This window comes from Passer domesticus, chromosome Z, assembly GCF_036417665.1.
Source record: "Passer domesticus isolate bPasDom1 chromosome Z, bPasDom1.hap1, whole genome shotgun sequence".
Taxonomy (NCBI): Eukaryota; Metazoa; Chordata; class Aves; order Passeriformes; family Passeridae; genus Passer; species Passer domesticus.
Window position 1 is genome coordinate 53,541,121 of NC_087512.1, and position 19,736 is coordinate 53,560,856.

At 35.1% G+C, this 19,736-nt stretch overlaps 1 long non-coding RNA gene across 2 annotated transcripts in view; it reads right to left on the bottom strand.

The window, feature by feature from the left end:
• Nucleotides 1–16,665, bottom strand: part of LOC135290951 (uncharacterized) — a 36,047-nt gene extending 19,382 nt beyond the window's left edge. For both annotated transcript variants that reach the window (XR_010353783.1, XR_010353782.1), the window contains exon 1: nt 16,549–16,665. This is a non-coding gene — a long non-coding RNA (uncharacterized LOC135290951). The remainder of the gene's footprint in view (nt 1–16,548) is intronic.
• Nucleotides 16,666–19,736: the final 3,071 nt, after the last annotated feature.

Here is a 19,736-nt window from a genome sequence, read left to right on the forward strand (position 1 = left end):
CAATAAATAAGAACTATTTTTTTTTGCAGAGGACATTTGTATAAAAAGAAGTTTAGTGATTGGAGAAAAATCCCAAATTCAATTCTCAGTCCTGTTTTTTACTGTTTAACCACTCTTCCCTGTTCTGATCACTGTCACTTCATGGGCTATGCACTTCTTTGGTGATTTGATTTTCATCCTTCTAAATAGATTTTACTATCAGAAAAGAAATGTAAGTATGTTGTTTAATTCCGCTCAGTTCCTAGGAAGTCAAACCCTTAAAAACTGATATGTTTAAGAACAAAAGAGAACATAGAGGATGAAAGACATTTTAGAAAACCTCCTGAGACAACTGAAAGGTCATCATCACCATCAACATCATCATCAATAATCAACCATCACCATCATTTTGGAGAGATAAGCAATTCTTTTGGCTGCTCATAATCTTCTGCAAGAAATAACCTTTCTACAGAATGCACTGTTTCTCATAATTCTTCATTAGCTCTGAAAAGTTCTCCAAAACAGGATAAAGCATTACACCAGAAAAGGTTGTGTGCACCTTATCTGATCTCCATAAAGGGGCATGACTTTGCAGTGCTGTCCTGTCAGGGCTACAAACAGACTGTTTGGCAGAAGAGTGTCTTGTCTTCTCAGCTGAGTATGGAGAACATGAATTTCCACATTTATAAGAGATTTAAGGTTGATAAGGTATCCATTAAGTTGCAGTAACAGATTTATATAGTACTAGGCCATTATATTTGTTCAGTTTATCAGCTTTCCTTCCCTCATGAATTGGAACAAACAACCCAAACTTTACAGATAATGGTACCGTTTTATCTATTCAGCAATAGAAAGAACCATGCTTTCATACAATTTATATGCAATAAAACTTTTTCACACAAGAAAAGTCAGTTTCTGGTCCAACCAGTGATTAACAATGTATCTGAAAAGAAGAGAAAGCTTTATATGCAGTTTCCAGATTTGCAGTGCCATCTATAAAATGCAGATGTCCCTTAGGGTAATTAGTTTGTACCCTGAAGCAAGAAGCTTGATAATCATTACATAATTAAGTTAACTATGTCTACAAATGTAATTAATTATCTGAATATTTTCCAGCATTGGGGGGGGGGGGGGAAGAAAAAAAGCAGCAACATTGTAAACCAATGATCTCCTCAGGATGATTACAGTGTACATATTATAGAATCATATGATACATACAGAATCATTTAGGTCAGAAGATACCTTTAAGGTCAAGTCCCAATCATTGACCTTCTAAGTCACCACAAAACTTTGTCCCAATGTACCACATCTATGGATCTTTTGAATACCTCAAGGAATCGTGATACCATCTCTTTCCAGGCAGCCTGGTTGACTGTTTGATTACCCTTTTCATCTTCAAAACAAGCCCAGTGAATTGTGTTAAGAAAATTAGGTGGAAAGAGACAAGACTTTTCTTGGTTGCCTGTGTTATATCCAGTTCCTTGGCAGCTGGGGCAAGAAAATGAATATAAGGATAATAATTACTTAGGTGGAGCTTAATTTTAAAACACCAGTTCATAAAATCCCTATCAGAGGAACCATGTCATTTAATAGCAGTTATTTCAGACATGTAAACACTGTGCTGCTTCTGAGGTCACTTATTGGTCAAAAAGTTTGCCAAAATGATTTTAAATGATCTAACCCTGGTTGTTGATCAGCTGCAGGACGCTTTAAAAATATTTAGCTGATATATATTTACTAGTTATAACTCCTTTTGATACAATATGTTCATAGAAGGAAATAAAATCAAATAGCTAAACTTTACAAGTATTTATAAAAATAGGATCTAGTTAGGATTGTTCTATAATCACATAAGAAATTGTTTAATTTTGAAGTTGCCCTTTTGTAAATAAATCTTTGATATTCTTTGATTTTAAATTACTGGAAAAAATCCTCTGGTCATCATCCTTAAGAGACCATTCTTCCTGAAATATCATAATATAACCAAAGTACACTCCACAAAGCAAGTGGAAGGTTAAATTACCTTATTATTGATGACAGTGTACTTCAATATGCAATTTTATAGCATGGAGTTTAATGATTTTAAAATTATTTTTACAGAAATACCTCAATACAGAAATACTCTCACATCTAGCAGAAACAATGTTGAATTTTAGTCTACCTATAGATTTCCAGTATTTAGTAGTTTGTACTTCGCTACCCTGAAGCAATTTTTAAAAAAATATTTCAGAGCTTTATTGGTATGGTTAAGTGCTTATCCTGGGCAAATTAAATTAAACTTCTGGCATATGATGAAAAATTTGTTTCACCTAATTGAGCATCTAATGAGAGTGGATGAATTTAAGATGCTTACAGAAATTTTGTTTTTCAAAGCTTTACTAATTAGCATCCATTCAGATGGAGAAAGAAACACATTGCATTTATGTACACATAAGATTTGAAAGAAAAGTTCTGATAAGATTCTGAACCCTTCATAAGGTTTTGCTTCAAATTGAACTGTCCTGTATTGATAACTGCATTTATTACCACAATACACTGGTTCACTGGCTTTGATTCATACAACTGCTTCTTCTTATTTCTGTGGGCTTTTCTGTGCAGTAGTATGTACATTCACTAGGAGACTGTGCTCTTCATAAGCTCTTACTATGATCAAACTAGCATGATCATTTTTTCCCCCTAGAATATGCACCAGGATACTAGATATAGATTTTTTACCATTAAAATGTCAACCAACCAGGGGAAAAGGTGGAAAAAAATTTGGACTCTTTTGATATTACTAAAAGCTTTGTACCTTTGGCCTTGCTCCATTTGATGGTATTCCTCTATGAATTCTTCATCTTACTGCATTGCAAAAGCCTGAAATGGGCACTTTATTCTTTTTTTATTCATTATTACACATGAAAAAATTCTGGATCCACCTTGTCTTTTGGGTTAGGATAAAGGAAGAAATTCTTGTAGAGAAAAATTTCAAATATATTTATACTAGAAATCTTCTCATTTTTGTGGAAACCCACAGGCTTTTAGACAAAGGATTTTGAATTAAGAAATAGTGTCCAAAGAAAGTTCACAGCCAGTTTTTCACACCACACAGCTTGGCCACAGTTCCATTACTAAGAGCTCATGTGGTTATCTACACTTGTTTCCTTCAATTCCACACTTAAAAAGCCCACCAAAAAACTTCTTGTACAGCAAAAACCTGATTTGACCATGTCTTTTTGAAGTTTGAACCAGATTTTTCCCTTCAAAACATTTTGTTCTGCCTTCCCCTTCTTTTTAAATCACTACATTTTGTGATACTGCCTACATCGAGACCTAATCTCTTCTTGTATCTCCCTATTGCTTTTATTTGTTCAGGCTTTTCTTACTATTTCCATTGTCTAGAACTGGGTGCTTTCATTTAATGCCTTTATATCATTTATCCATATATTCTATGCCTACACTGAATTTGAAGATGTAATTGATGTACAGGGAGGCATGCCCCTACAAACCTTAAACATTACGTGATTCTATTTCCCTTCAGAGCAAACCTGTCAGTAATTTGAGTGACTTGCTCAAGATGTGAGTCTCTTCACCCTGAAATCTGAGCCTGCTTCTCCCTTACACTGCTCCAAAATTGCCTGGTTTAGTGCTAGCACAGATATATATCTTAAAGTGTGCCAGTCATCTTAATTCTGGCAGCGTAAATCCATTTATAGTGCATTTCAAACCCAGAACAATATGTGTCTTATTTCATTGGAATGGTTCTGTTCCTCACCCTGAGAATAATTTGTCTGTGTCCTGCTTCCACACAATTCCAGACTATGGTTACTTTGGCTAAGATTTCCTCCATTACTTATGCACACTTCTGAAAGTGTGTTTTGCCATTTATTGACAAAATAAGCAAATATTTCTATTCTCAGACAAAATCAGATAATACACACTGCTCACTGATGTCCCATGTTTCTGAGTTTCAAAGCATTTAGAAGCCAAAGACATAGGTGTGAACTTAACCACTTCACCACTGCTGGTCTTCACCGTGATGAGTTCTGCAGACAACAAGTTGTGCTCCACTTGTCCCACTTACTGGTATGGGAAAAAGTGCATGGGCGTATTTTCACACAGAAATGTGAAATAATACATGTAAACAAACTTATATTTGCTTTACTATAAATGTTGATTTCCCAATACAATGTGCAATCTGTGGGACTAATTTTATGGGCTTTATTTATTTCTACTAAATAAGTTATGCAGCATTGCATTTGGACTTTTCTACATTATATAACTCATATTCCCGGGGGCTTCAGCTCCTCTCAAGTATCTTGCATACCTTCTGATATTTTAAATGATAATGTTTACAGTAAATGACATACCATGGACTAGGAAGAATTTTCAGAGATGGAAATAGGCTTCCAATGAAGTAGGTGGGAGCCACTTACATGTTGAATGTTTTTGTACTCATTGATTTCAAGAATCTTTGTCAGCTTGTAAAGATGGAAAAACCAACAACAACAAGCCCTTTCCATTTTCTCTAGGGGAATAAATAGAGAAGGGTAAGAGTGTCAGTCTCCAAGACCCCTGCTAGCAATGACAATTTGAGATATTTGTTCTATTTTGGGTAATGCTTGCTTCCCATATAGACTGAAGGCCTCATGTATTAGAGAGCTCCTCTACATTGAATATGCCTCATTTCTGTTTCTTGCCTCACACACAGGCAAGCGGTTTGCAGTTTTAAGCAATGGTTTTCACTGCTGAAAAGAGGATTGTGCTAATACTCCCTTTAGAGTCATCTGTAGATGACTGAAATTGTTTTTCCCAGTGTTGTTCCTGACTACTGCTGCTTCCTTAAGGAACTTCTTCAGCTTCTTTTATTTTGTGGCAAAGGCTTCCATTTAGTGTTCACAGTCCAGAGCAGCACTTTCAGATCACTGTGCTGAGCAGATAGATTAGGTACACTTCTTACCAGGCATATTACACCAAGGAATATTTGCTGAAGCAAAAGTTTTACCAATTGCAGCAGCTGCGCTGCCTGTTACTCCTAGGCTTTCTTCTCTTGGGTAGATCTTTGTCCTTTGCTTTATAGAATTAGCTATGCAATACCCATAATAATCCTTAATTATTAATTAATAATAATCCTTATTATTAATAAGTACCACTTCTGGCAGTACACTGTTTTGTACATCAGTGTGTAGCTTACAATCATTTAATAACCTATTTTCTTGCATTTTTAAATTGAAAATTAGACTGTAGTGTTATTGGGGATTCACAATTTTGTGTATTTTATACAAGCCCTTGCAAACTCTTTTATACACAAGAGTTTATACACAATTTATACACAAGCTGAGCTTTGTCTTGGCTCCAGTATCTTCCTGAGCAGTTGTTTGAGCTCTTTCTAAATTAGGTTCATTTGCATGAGATAGTTCAGATTTATTTATTTATTTAAGCAATTGTTTTTGCTCTGGAATGATGCCCACATTTTATATACTTCATGCTGGTCTGGACTATTTCTGATGAGAGACACATTTTTTTTGTCAAAATCAGATGAGGATTTTGGGGTTTTTCTTTCACTTCCTTTCCTTTCCCCCAGTTTTTTGTTCACCTAATCGAGGCTGGGTCTCTTTCTAGGTTATTGATCATCTCTTAATTCTTTAATTAAGTCACTGGCTTTTTGCAGTTTCATTATTTTTAAATAAAACACACCCAAAGTCTTTACTAATACATGAAATTAAAAAATACTCCTTGAACTTTTTCTGTGGCTTCAGCTAGCTTCCTGTTGGATTTAAGTGCTATTTATCATAGTTAGCCATTTGGTACTAATACGATTAATAATCAAAATATCTTCTGATTCTTGCAGACACAAAATGAAATACCACAGATACCAGTAATACTTTTCCATCCTCCCTCCCTCCATGGATTTTATGGCTATTGAGCTCTTCAGCCTTTTGTTCTGCCTCCATTTCACGGCCCTGTGGGACTCAGCAGATGCCGAGTGTTTCTAGCACTTAATCTTCTGTGGGCAAATCTTTATATCTGAGACCAGGGAGACAATTTCTTTCTCAAACCCAATTGTGCATGTAGCCAGTCCTGTTGCTGCTGTATAAACTCTTTACTGTTGAAGCGGTATTGAAGAGCAAGCTACCATCTTCAGGCAGGGGTATCAGCTGGTGCCACACCTATCTCAGTGCTGTGCACTAAAGGGTTCAGAAATTTCCCAGGATTCTTCCCTGCTGTGTGCAGCATAGAAGGATCTCACCTGGGACATCAACAATCCACATCAGTTCGTTCATAAGGAGAATATGTGTCCAATGTAATTCTCTGCAGGGCACGGTCTTTCGTACATTGGTTTTGGATACAGAATAAAAATTAACAGCTTTTAAAAAACAACCACATTAAACAACCATTATTAAATCAAAATAAATACAAATTGCCTTCTTCTTTACAGAAAAGAAGCTGGTGGGTAGGAAAATAATTACATGTAATCTAGTTTGCTGAATCGGCATAAAGATATATTCTTCCTCAAAAATTCTTTTTTACTCTATTTTTGTATTTCAAATACTTGTAGAAATAAGAAAGAAGATATTTTTCTTCCATAGAGTGAGTAATTTCATTAACAAAGATCCAGGGAATATTATCTCATTTATAAGCTGGGAGACAAGTTTATGTGTAAATTACAAATTATAACTTAAATGTCAAGTTGAAATCAGTGAATTTTGATAGAGTATACCACAATATCTTTTTTAATCATACTTATTTTGGGGCTTAGAGAGCCACTGAATCACTCTGCTAGAGCAAATCCTTTACACAAGATAGAAGAAATTATGTTCACATGTCCTTATCAGGCTATAGATCTAATCTTATAAAATGTCCATGAGAAATACTTACATTTTCTCAGCAAATTTCTCTGTAAGAATCTATTTTTTTTTTTGTTAAAGCATATTATTTAATGTAAAATATGTTATGCTTTAAAAATAATTTTTTTACCTTCTTTCACAATATATTGGTAAATTTTTTAAAAGTTAGTACTCTGATTTTAAAATCAGTTTCTACAAATTGGAGCAGAACATAAAATGATTTTCTGTTTAAACCTTAGAAGAAATAGCTCTTAAGAAAAAATGATCATTCTTTATGTAAGTCAAGATGCAACCAGCCTTCTCCACATTCCTCCTACAAAATGTTCAGTTCAGATTTTTCCAGTTACTTGCACTCTAATTTGAAGAATTCTATCTATGCACAGAAGAATCCCCCAGTTTTCAAGGCACTATTTTCAGCATAAACTGCACCACTACCAGCCAAAGCTGAGATGTTTCTGGTATGGTTTTACTTATCAGTACACCTCTATGTGTTTACACATATGTGCACAGAAAGGGCTACTTTTCTGTGTTTAGTGTTTTACATAAAACCATTCATTATTCCATAAATTTCAGATTGGGGCTCACAGTCCTTTATGAAATGATTGACAAATAATTGTATTTTATCAAACAGAAACACTAATATAAAGACTAATCTTTTTCCTTTCCCATACAAATTCCATTTACGAGGTCTTCCCTTCTTCAGAGTCTCCATGAGTTCATTGTTTAAAGTACAACCAGTCTTGAACTTGTTCTTCTCTTCCTAATGAGAAAATTGAAGTTAATTTTTCTGGTTATGTTGCACATTTATCAAATGGTAATATTTTCAAAGCCTGTATGGCACTTTCTCCTCAGAAGAACACAGAAGTCAGTTTTATTTATAAGCATGCAGACTTCTACCCTGTTTTCTGTGAATAGAAAAACCCCAAAATCTCCATCAATACAAGATTTTTCCTTCCTAGTAGTAGGAATAATGTTCCCATGTGCTACATTAAAGTAGATTAAAACATATCACTTAGGTTGGAAGGTCTAAGCTTCTGGCAAAAATGAATAGAAAACCATATAAAATATAAATAAAGGATTATTTTCCTGTAGAAGGCACACAGCAAGAACAAATGTAAAGGTCTGTGATCTGTTTATTTGCTATGGGAGTAACCAGGTAGCACAGTATCTGTGCCATGCAGTTACTTGAGATGTGCTTGAACTTCACCTCAAGGCCCTTTGGGAATACATGACGAAATCACCCTTCATTAGTGCCCTAGTTCAAGATCTACAGTTTTCCAAGGGAATTTTGCTCTATAAAGCACAGGTGAGAAGGATAGAGTTACTCAGAATATAGTTAGCAGCTTAAGTATTTAACTTTCACTGACTTTAAACAAATCTTTAGAAAAAGGTTTATCAAACACCAAACACAAAAGTCATATTTAGTATGCTGGAGCTGTGAAGCAAAATGAAGGGATAAATGTGAAAGTACACATATAAAAAGTATTAATTCCTTATTACAAAATCAACTACGCAGGTTCTGCAGATTCTCATTTACAGATGAATATAGATTGCTGACCATATGTAGAGTTATAACATAGCTGCTAAGCCAGTGACTAAGAAATACCATAAATTCAGACTATTGCACCAATTTTGAAAGGATTCTTTCCCCCCAGACGTGCCCAATCCAAATCTCTCCAAACCTACCAGGATGACTTCAGTCACTCATAGCATTTTTTTTCATGTGCCGATGCCATGGGTTTGTTTCACTGGATGAGGGGGAGAGGAAATCTTCTTCTCTCTTCTGTGCCAGCTTTGTTTTGGGCCTCAAGGCATTGTTCGTGTGTCAGCAGGAGGATAGAAGATATTAAGTTCTGTTCACTCAAGTTTACCCACAAAATTATTCAAATGTTCTGAGCACTGGGCCTTTGATGTCCCAGTCCCTAATCTTGACTACTTTGTGGCAAGAAGGACTTTCATTAACTATAATGAACTATATTTTGTGAATTTCCTCTCATTTGAAGAATAGAGGAGTGGCTTTTTTTCTCTTCCTTCTTTTGTTTTATGAGTGAAGATTTTTAGCAACTACTAACAGGTTATATTCAGTTTAGTTAAATCCCTTGACATGCTGCTCAAGCAGCATAGCAGTCTTGCAGCTTAACATAGGACAAAGAAGTTTTTCTCATCATTTCGGGACAGAAAAATAAATATCGGTGTATAAACATCTATAATAGATGAAATTAAACAGCCTGAGAGTACACACTATTAGTGAGCACTGGGAATTAATATGTGAACTTTAAAAAAAAATGACAAGCTGCCTGAAAGGGAGATGGCAAGGAGCTCTGATGAAGGAAGAGCTAGCTTTCTGGAGAAAGGCAATTAGGAAATTTTTCAAGTATTTTCAAGTATTGGTTTTAGAACTGATGGTATTTAAATATTTTCATCCATGACATTGGCAAACAGAGAAAGAGTATGTTGCTGCAATGTGTCAGTGCCATGTATTCCATGTTTTATCAGGTCGTGGTTAGATTCCAGCTAAAATATATAGAAGGCCATATGGATGTCTTTTCATTGCATGATAATCTGCTACTGCCAAAACAGCTTGACTTTGGGCCCATTCTACATCATTGCTCTCCCCAACCATGCAGAAAGAGAGCGGGACACAAACCTGATGACTGTTTTGGGAAGGCTGAGTGTATATCCTGGAAAAGCTGCAGCCTCTTCCCTGTTATTAGCTTTCCCAAGAGGCTTTTGCTGTCCTCATCTTGACATGACCAGGTGTCTGTATCATGTGAATAAGCTCAGTTGCTTAATTATTGCTGGTTACATACCAGACACACCAGTTAAGGAATGGGAGCATGCATGCATTCAGGACATATGGGTTTAAAGAGCATTGGATTCCTCATTTATGACCTACAGACAGGCCAGGAAAAGATGTTCATGTCAAGGCAAAGACAAAGGAAGAAATGATGTGTTAGTCTAAACTGCCTCTGTTGCCAAGAGTTAAATAGGTTAAGCTACCTAGTAACACTTAGGGGGATATCTGAGGACCCAAGAAAAACATATTGCTATTTTTTCAGATGATAATTTTCAAGTCTCCAAGTTTAGAATTATTAGTAGTCAGAAACACAAAGGGGGAAAAAACAGTCATTCCTTCTTTGAGACATTAAAAATAACCACTTTTTTTCCCCCATTTTTAGGCATTTCATTTTCTTTACGTCAAAGATTCAGAAGTATCTGGAGCAGTATCTCTGTTTGCAAACTATTGTTTGTACTTATTACAAACTTCAGTGGGCAGCTGGGTGAGGTTGACTGACATGATACACAATGTGGTTACGCTACACAACTTCTCTTCTGCTTAGGTATAAATTTTTTGTCCATGTATCTAAACTGCACCTATTTTCTTACAACTACCATTTCAGTTCGTTCTTGCCTGAGAATTATTCTGCATAATTCTGCATAAATGGATGCTATTGATAAGAATAGTCATACAGTGGGCTGGGGAAAGAAACAAATTATTTACATATTGCTGTAAACAACTTTGCGCAATAATTGATCATATTGGTCCGATTTGGACTGCATGTGGTATAACAAACAGTGACTAATACATAATTTTTAACAAGAATACTAATACAGGACCACTATTAGATAATCCCTACCCAAATTTACTCTTCCAAAAACCTAAGGCTAAGGGATTCCCAGAACTGTGGATTTGCTCAGGCTCTTAATCTAGTTCCCTTCTGAATTTGTCTGCCATCTTTGTCAAGCTGTGTCATACTTTTCTTTTTTTGTTTCATTTGGTTTTTGTTTTTATTTTTTGTTTGGTTATTTGGTTTGGTTTGTGTTTTTTTGTTTTGCTTCGGGTTTTTTTTCTGGTTTTCAGGGTTTTTTTGTTGATGAGTTTCAGCTTTTCACTCTTTCAGCATATGGAAGCCTTTCTAATTTTCTCTGTTCTCTGTACCCATTATTTTCTCTAGTTCTACTATCACATTTGAAAGATGAAAAAATTAGAACTATTGATAATATTAAATACAGGGACATAATGTTGATATGTGCGAATTCTCATTAATATTTTCTAGGATGTTTGGTGTGGTTTGGGGTTTTTTTCCTTATCTCTCCTTCTAAGAATATAGTCTGGTGCTGTGATTTTCTTTTTATCTGCTACTGAACACTGAATCTGATATTTTCAGAGACATGTACAATTTTTTTTCTGTAATAGCTACTTTATAGCCCATAATTTTATATGCATATATAAGTTTCTATATTCTGAAATTAATTTCCCAGTCCAAGTCTAAGCTTGAAAAGTACAATTGGTGCCAAAAGATTACAAACCCATAAAAATTAAAGAAAAAACTTCAGTAGATATACATATCCAGAATTAAAGACATGTTTCTGAATAGAGGCATTTCCATGTCAAGAGAGAAGATATGTTTGAGGTAAGATACTGGAGCATCAAGTCTACTAAAATTGTTGAAACATCAGTTGAAGTCTGGACAAAGTGTTACAGCAAATGCCAGAATTTTTTTGCAGAAGAGAGTCTAGTCTCAAAGATATACAAAGACTATGGAAACACCAATAGGATTTTAATCTTTGTGCAGGTCTGAAGCTACTGAAAGCCAAGAACATCTAAATAAAAAAGATTCAATACCAGAGGAATAACTCAAAATCAGAAAAATGACGGAAAGGTGTTTCCCTTTTCAAGACAATCCAGAGAATTTCTTGTACCACAAGAGCTAATTGAAAAGAAAATCTTTCAAACCAATCGCAATCAGATCAATTCCATTAATCTTTAATCTGCATGCAAGGAAGCAAGCGCACCACCATAAAAACCATTAGCTTTGCAGTCTCTCTGTTGATCAGGTGATTCACATATTGATATGAATTATGCAGGGAGCCTTCTAGAAAACTAATGAATGTTTCATATGATAAATAAGGTATTACCCTTTCTCTTCTTTCAGATCTTTTCCTGAGCCTAATTGCTAGCTAGATGCCTAAAAAAACATTAGCAGATATGTTTTGCTAGGTTATAGATCAATCATAGACAAGTGCTTTTGCTTATGTATGGCTTTTAAAGGGTGAACTCAGAAATAACCTGTCATGAATCTTACAGAAATAGAACTGCTCTGTAATAATTTCTGAATATGATTAATTTAGTACTAGGTCTTTTCTTTTTGAATATACAGGTCTTGTCTAATGATAAATAGACACAGATGTTGAAAGAATCAGGAGAAAAAGAAAAGGAAAAACAATCAAAAAAGCTTCTTTCCATCTCATTAAAAATAAGCAGTTAAGAGAAAATTTTATGAAAGACAAGGCAGGTGGGGGTGAGGGTGGTGATAAAAAGAAGAGACAGACTACTGTAATTCTTGTAGTTTTCTAAAGGAGAAGTTAACTGTTTTGGCAACTTTGATACCAGACTGGAGAAATGAACACAAACCTCTTGGAGGATCTAAAGATGGTAAGACTACCAGGGAACAGGAGTATAGATGTATATACAACAGTCTCTGTGCTTTGTCCTTACCATTAAAATAAACCAAATCTTGTATTTGTATCCATTTATATACATTTGTGCTGTGGGTACAAGTGTAAATGTTGAGCAGAGAGTTTTACACACCCATCCTGAAGCAATTCAAGCCTCCTGCTCCTATTTCCAATGTATTTAGAACTAAAAATGAGTAGATGTCCCAATAACTTCCTCTCAGTCCAAGAATCTGGAGTTGGGACTCTGAGGAAGAAAGACAGAAAGGTATGTTATGAATATACATATTATATAGAGATATTTACCATATAACATGGTAAATATCTCTAACGAGAGAGCAGACTTTTTTTTCTTGCTCTGTGATCATCTCTGGAGGTATTCACATCCAGGAAGATCCCAAAAACTCCTAGGTAGAGCCCCCAGGAATTGATATTGGGGGATTATTTGTGGCAAAAACACAGGCATTTGTTGGTGCTATCTAGCATATCTTCAACAACTTGATCTTATTGTTGATGTGATCTATTATAACTGGCTGTTGGGTAGTATAGTTCTGTTCTGTGGAGAACAGAAAGAACTACTAAGAAATTTAAAAATTAGGAAAAGCTGAAGAAAGTGAAAAAACCATGATATCTATTGCAGTGCTGATGGTATACTGGGTTTCAAACAAGTATCTAAGGAGATCTAAAGGATGTCACAGTGAAAAGTCACAATTTTTAATTATGCGAAAAAAAGCCAATCAAACACATAGGCAGCTGATCCCAGGTTGATATGCAGCACATAACTTTTGGGTGTTAATCATGCCCACAACAACTTGGGATTAACTGTACTCAGTAGCAGCTCAGAGAAAGCCACTTAAAGAAGTCATCCACATTTGAGTGTGTTCGAGAATAATTTTTCACAACTCAAGCAGACTATCAGATCTCGCAATAAAGTATTGGGCACTGGGCCTTTCTGGGTGGAACCCCTTTGACACCAGAGATTAGCCATATTTTGTCACTTTTACCTATAGAAAAACCCTACTCACTGGTCTAGTGGAAGGTGAATAAGAATTATCCATTACATATATATATCTTAATATACCATCATGAGATTCTGTCATTGTTTCAGACTCAAACATTCAAGAGCCACAAGCCACTCAAACATTCAAGAAACACAAACATTCCAGCTAAATTAGAAAATAGTTAGTAAATAAGTGTAAATCTCAGTAATCCATGTCACATCAGCTAAAATCATAGATGAGAGCCAAAGGATACTTGGGACTGAAGAGGAGAGTCTTCTTGAACATTTATAATTTTATTTTAGCTTAGATTCATTTTCTAATATATATCCTACTTATTCTAGTCCACCATCACCATCATGTTGGCCAGGATAAATTGTCATAGAACACAATTTTCAATAATATATCAATATTGAATAAAAAAGCCTTCCTGAGAGACATAAAATTGGCTGGTTTTTTGAGCCCTTCTCATGTAATTTTTTATATTTCATTGTTTTCAACAACTGCAAGACAAAAGGAAGTGGGGACATCCCGATTTTATTTACATTTTTAAATTTTATATAGTTTGAAATTCAGTCCCAGGAAAATATCCATTAAACAAGTACCTGTTTTGCATACTCATCTAGATGTAAGAAAATTTGCAAATATGGATCTCAAACCCAGCCATTTCAGCCAGAATGCCTCCCACAGTTGTGCTACATGCACACATTTATTTGTTACATTATTCCCTTTCCTGTGCAACCCTAAAACAATTCTATGTGTTCCCAGCTAAGGAACAGATGTGGTTTATCATCTACAACAGGCAATATTCTAACTTGAAATGACAAAAAATTAAGGCTTCACTATCTGCCTACTTAATATTAATAGATATTGTTTTAAAAGTCAGTAAGAAAAAAACCCCAAAAAACCAAGATTTGCAACAGGTAACAATGTACATCTGGTTCTACAAAGCCAAAAGCTACTCTGTTTTTGAAAGTAGGATATCCAAGAAAGCAAGGAGTCAATTGAATCTCCAAAAGCATCAGTACTTTTCAATTTTTGTGCAGTTGTCTTCTGGTACCAGACAGGCAAACAGAGTTGCTAGAATTTTGCATACTAGAATAGTGGTGGAATTTTATTGATGTGTAGAGCAGGAACCTTAAAATTCACTGTCAAACAGCTTTTCTCCTAACTCTAGTGGCTCACTGGAAACCAACTTCCTCTTAGTGTGGCATTTCTGTTATCTTGCTTATCTTAATGTAAATTAATAACTGTATAAGAATGTTTATTAGATAATTTTTATTACATGTATCAACAATAAGTCCTTCATAAGATCTAAAAATATATTCTGCATCTAAAGTATAACTAAAGATATTGTTTCTTGCTAAAAAATATTCCTTTGGAAAACACTAAAGCAATTTCATAGTGTGATTTCCTTCGGTATTCATAAAGGAGATTAGCAGAATTAAGCTTACTGTGAAGTGCACAGAAAGCAGAATGAATAGTGAGAATCAAGTTTGTGAGACACTTAAACTGAATTGCAGGGTTCTACTAACCCCTACAACCCTTAAAGTTAAGTGTGTCCACTTGTAAATCCCTAGAAATTCCATCAGGTATCTTGAGAGGAAATTAAATACCCAATTTCTGTTTCAAGACCAAATCAGACAGTCTTGTCAGTCTGCAGCTAGAGAATCCTAAAATCAAAAAGGATTGGTTGAAATAGGTGAACACTTACAATTTATATTTACTACTGACTGATGTGAATATCAAACAGAAGGAGCCCTCTGGAACATGACCTGAAGCTTCTCACAAAAACTCCAGACCACAGAGTGTATGGTCTTTAGGAAAAGGAAGAGCAGACATTTTCTCCACAGACCACTTTCCTAATCACCCAACCCACAGTGCAACCTCCAACAGAGCAGTCAATGTCAGCACACGAACTTTACACAGCTGGAAAATACAACAACGGAGGCTGCACCATCACGAAAGATTGGGCTCTGTAAGAGACAGCAAAGCTAAAATTAGGGGAAGCCAAGAAAACCTTAATGCTAAAAAAAGCAATGATGTCAGCCTCTCATTTCTTTGAGCTGCAGCACATTCCATTCCACAGTTTTAACACTTAATTTTGGAGGGAAAAATATAAGCAGCCTTCTCGACATTTTTCCAACACAGGAAATGACAGAACAATTTGCAGGACACTGCATGAATGTGCAATGGATGCTCCCAACTCTCTTTGAATCTGAATGGACTTTCTATAATGCAAGTAATGCAAGTGGATATGATCATAATGCACAGGGCCTTTCTGGCTTTATTATGGCAAACTATAGGTTGTAGTTATATTTTCCTTCCTAGGCAATCAGACAAAGCAATATAAAAATTATTTGGAAACCAGATTCTTCTGTTTCTATTGGAAGTGAACAGAAGGTTAATAGCATTGTTTTTACACTACATATCCTCTCTGAAAACAGTGTCTCATGGCGATAGCTGCAAGAACTGATTATTAAACTCTCAAACAATTTATAGGATGATTTATACCTAAAGTAGGTGATTTTTTTTTCTTTTTACATAGATGATTTGACTTGTAAACTTTCTTATGAAAGTTTTGGCAACTGATAATAAAAAATTGGATTGTAGTCTTTGCTTGCTAGTAGAATAACTGGTAATAGACAAGATGTGGATGTGGTCCACAACTGCAAGAATTTCCATTATTCACTGCTGAAAGGTCAGTACAGTGTTAAATGTACTGAATGCTACTAAAGGGAAGACTCAGAGTCTGCCAGTGAAATGTTATGCCATTTGCTAAAAAGGTAGAGGACTCTAAAATAAAAAACTCTTAAAACAACAAAGAAGAAATAGTGACACTTTCTCTCCTAAACACACAATTGTATTTACAGCCTTGGAATAAACAGCATGGAAATAATTTTGTACATTTTTTTTCCTGATGCAGTGATGATGCACTAGAAGATTGATTGTGCAGATGAACCAAAGTATTTAAATAGTGAACAATGGAGATAATTATCTGCAATAGCAAATCTCTCTCTTGTCTGAAGTGACAAGACACTGAATTTAGAGCTTCAGGAATGTAAATGACATTTTATTTTGACCTGCTGTCTTCAGACACAAACCTCATCACATCCAAAATTACGGTGAAAACTGTATCAAAATTCACACGTCATCTTCTCGACTGTATTAGTTTTTTTACAAAAGCAGAGATGTATAGTCAGACAAGCTTGGCCATGTGTAGGCATTTGCTCTAAGAAATTTTGCATTCATAACTTTTCCTCAATTGTATTTGAAGGCATACTTACAATCACACGTGTTTTCTTATCTTGTTTGTTGTTAGTCTTCTATTAGCCTTATCTTATCTTTCTTCGTGTAAGGAATTTGGAGTAACTGAGCATCAGGCTTGGAGAATGAAAGCAAACCCTTCCATGCACAAAAGAGGGACTAAAGCCATTGTCATGGCAACAGGCATCAGATGTGAATGCTCTGGTTGACTGTATTCTAGTACCTAGGTAAAGATAGTGTGAGTTTAGAATGTGTAATATTCCTTGATTCCAATACATTAAGTCATACAAATTTCAATGAAAAACATTTAAACTGACTTGTGCACTAATTAATCCAAAGATCTTATAATTTTCAAGAATGTGAAACAGCACAGAGGTATTGTATAAAAAACAATATTTTAAATTTATGAACAGCTGTATCACAATATTTTATGTTGATAAAATATTCTATTTTCCAGAGAGTCTGTCCTAAATATAATTATTTCCTGAAATTCAAAATATAAACCAAAAATATATTCCCTTGCACCTACAGTATGCAAACCCATAAATTGAAATAAGATCACTGCATTCACTTAATTGAAAAGGTACATGATTTTTGATCGTGTTTTCTCCTTTTGTTGTTTTAAAAGAGGATTGCATAAATTTGAAAAGGATTTGAGAAGAGCGCAGATCTACTGGTCTTGTCCTGTAGTCAATATCTGCAGAGCACATGAATGTCGTCCTTATTTGTACACCTGTGCGTCAACTGGGAAAGCATCATGTGTAAATAAATGAGTTGGAATTCTCACACACAATTTTCTAGCATTGATCTTACAGCTGTTATTGACACTAAATTGTTAGATCACAACCCAAAATATATATTTTTGAATTTGTCTTTATATTCTGTTACATTTCTTTTAATTTAAATTCTTGTTTTTAGACATTCTTTTGGCTCCATGACTGCTGTGTAAAATCTATTTGATCTCTTGGTGTGAGGTCATATTCCAATGATAAAGCTGAGCTCCAAATTATTAATCTCCATATAAGCATCTTGGAAAGGGCTGTGCAGGGAGCGTTACACTGCATCTAAGAATGCAATTCTCTGAGTCAATCTGAAGAATTATTTGCTCTCATTGAACACAGAAAAACAAAAGACAAAGATTCCTGTGGCTACTGTTTACTTTTCCACACTGGTCTGCATGGCTGCTGCCACTGAGTATCCTCCTACATGAGATTAGTGAATGCTTTAAATATTTCTGCTTTTTTTACAAAGTCTGCTACAAACACATCCAAACACATCTTCTGTTTTATGCATTGGTCCCTTATATCACACACAGACATGATCAAAGTCTCAGTTCTAATTTTCAACATTCCAGTGACTTCAAAATATGTATCTAAATAAATTACTACATGAGAATATGATAGTATTAGAAAACTTGTAATTTCAGTCAAGATAAAACATTCAAACACCTGATGGAGACTGAACAAAGAACTTTCTGGTTTTAGCTACCAATCTAACCTATCATTGAAAGTAAAACTGATGAAGATTGTTTTGTTGGGGTTTTTTAATCTCTTTTTCCTGTCTTTTCTGTTTGAATTCACAGCTACAAATTTTTGGCTTTCAGTAGCATGGCCCTTATGTTAAAAAATCTTTAATCAGACTTAAATTGAAGACATTTAGATAAACTGTTGAGAACTACATTTAGTTTAGTCACTGTTTTGTTACCTGGGTGAGAACATTAAGGGTTTTTTTTCCATTTTCAGATAGAAGCTTGTATCAGTTGCAATTCTCAGAGCGAAGCAAATCAAATAACCTTTTTTTGTCAAGGATTTGGCTTGCCAGAAGTGAAAGTCACATTTATCTATCTTCTCATACTGGAACCAGCTTGCGTTGGCAGACCTGCACATTGTTCCAATGACAGAAATCCACTTGTGCTTTCCAAGATCCCCAAACAAGAGTTTTGTAGGGTTGTATTCTGCTGCCTGGCTATAAGAAATGTTGCTGTTTGTCAACCAGGGCAATACTGGCTGTTTTTAGGGAAGCAGATGCTGTAAGGTGATCTCATCTTTTTACAAATATCTCACAAAAGCCACCACAACAATCCCCACTGTTCCTTCCACATCGGTAGAAAATTGAGTGTTTCTTAAAATAGTATGAATTTTTAGATTCCAAATATTTCACCTTACCAAGGAACTCTAGGTTCACATTACTCCCTTGGTCTCTAATAGATGTGAAAATGTGTATTCACTATGAACCTTTCTTTATTCTTGTTAAGTTCTAGTCCTCATACAATTCCAAGTCACAGATATGTTGACACCAATGTACTTTGTTGTTCTCCAAGTGACCTCGTCTTGGCTAGATGCTCTACCAGTCCCCTTATTTGCACATTTCCCTCTGCCAAATTTCCCTTTTCCCCAGTTTCATCCTGTCTTACCTTGACTGACATTTCTAGAACTGTAGAATATCCAACAATTTAAAATAATGAAATAACCTTAAAAGATTCCTCTGCCCGTGATGATCAATGGATCAATGGACACAGATCTCCCACAGCAAAGCGATTCTTCTTCACAGGAAATGTGTTGCTGTTTTCCAAAGTAATTCAACAAAGACTGAATTCAAAATGAATACAGCATAATTTCAGATTTGCTGATTAGCAAGTGTTTCATTGTTCATTATATTGAACCAAAAAACTCTGCATTAACTGCAGACTTTCTCCCACAGTAACAGCAATACACAGAGTAGGGAAAATTACTATATACTTGATTCTTTCAATAAGTTCTTAAAATAAGCTCTGTGTCCCTAAACCTATTTCCAGTGTGAAAGAAAAAAGGGGGTAGATAAGTATACGAAAAGTCACTGTATTTTTCCAGCCTTGACTGCTAGAATATATATTGGTGTTTCCTCTGGAAAACTGGCAAATCCTTAAGCAGGTGGTGTGTGAAGCAAAGTCCAACAAAGCAACTTTCATTCATGTCTGTCTGGGAAATTGTGTTTTAGGACTATCTGCCTTCTCACTTTCATTTCTGTCCATGGAAATTTCTCTTTGTGGATTTTAATTTTTAAAATATTATTCACATTTCTTCCCATTTGATCATACTGACAACCTTGTGTTTTCACAGGTCAATAAAACTTTATTGATTCTTATTCAGACTGCAACATGTACCAAGAAAACACCTTTAGAAAACAAGCAAGAGCCTTCAAACATGGTTTGAAGCATAATTTCAGACAA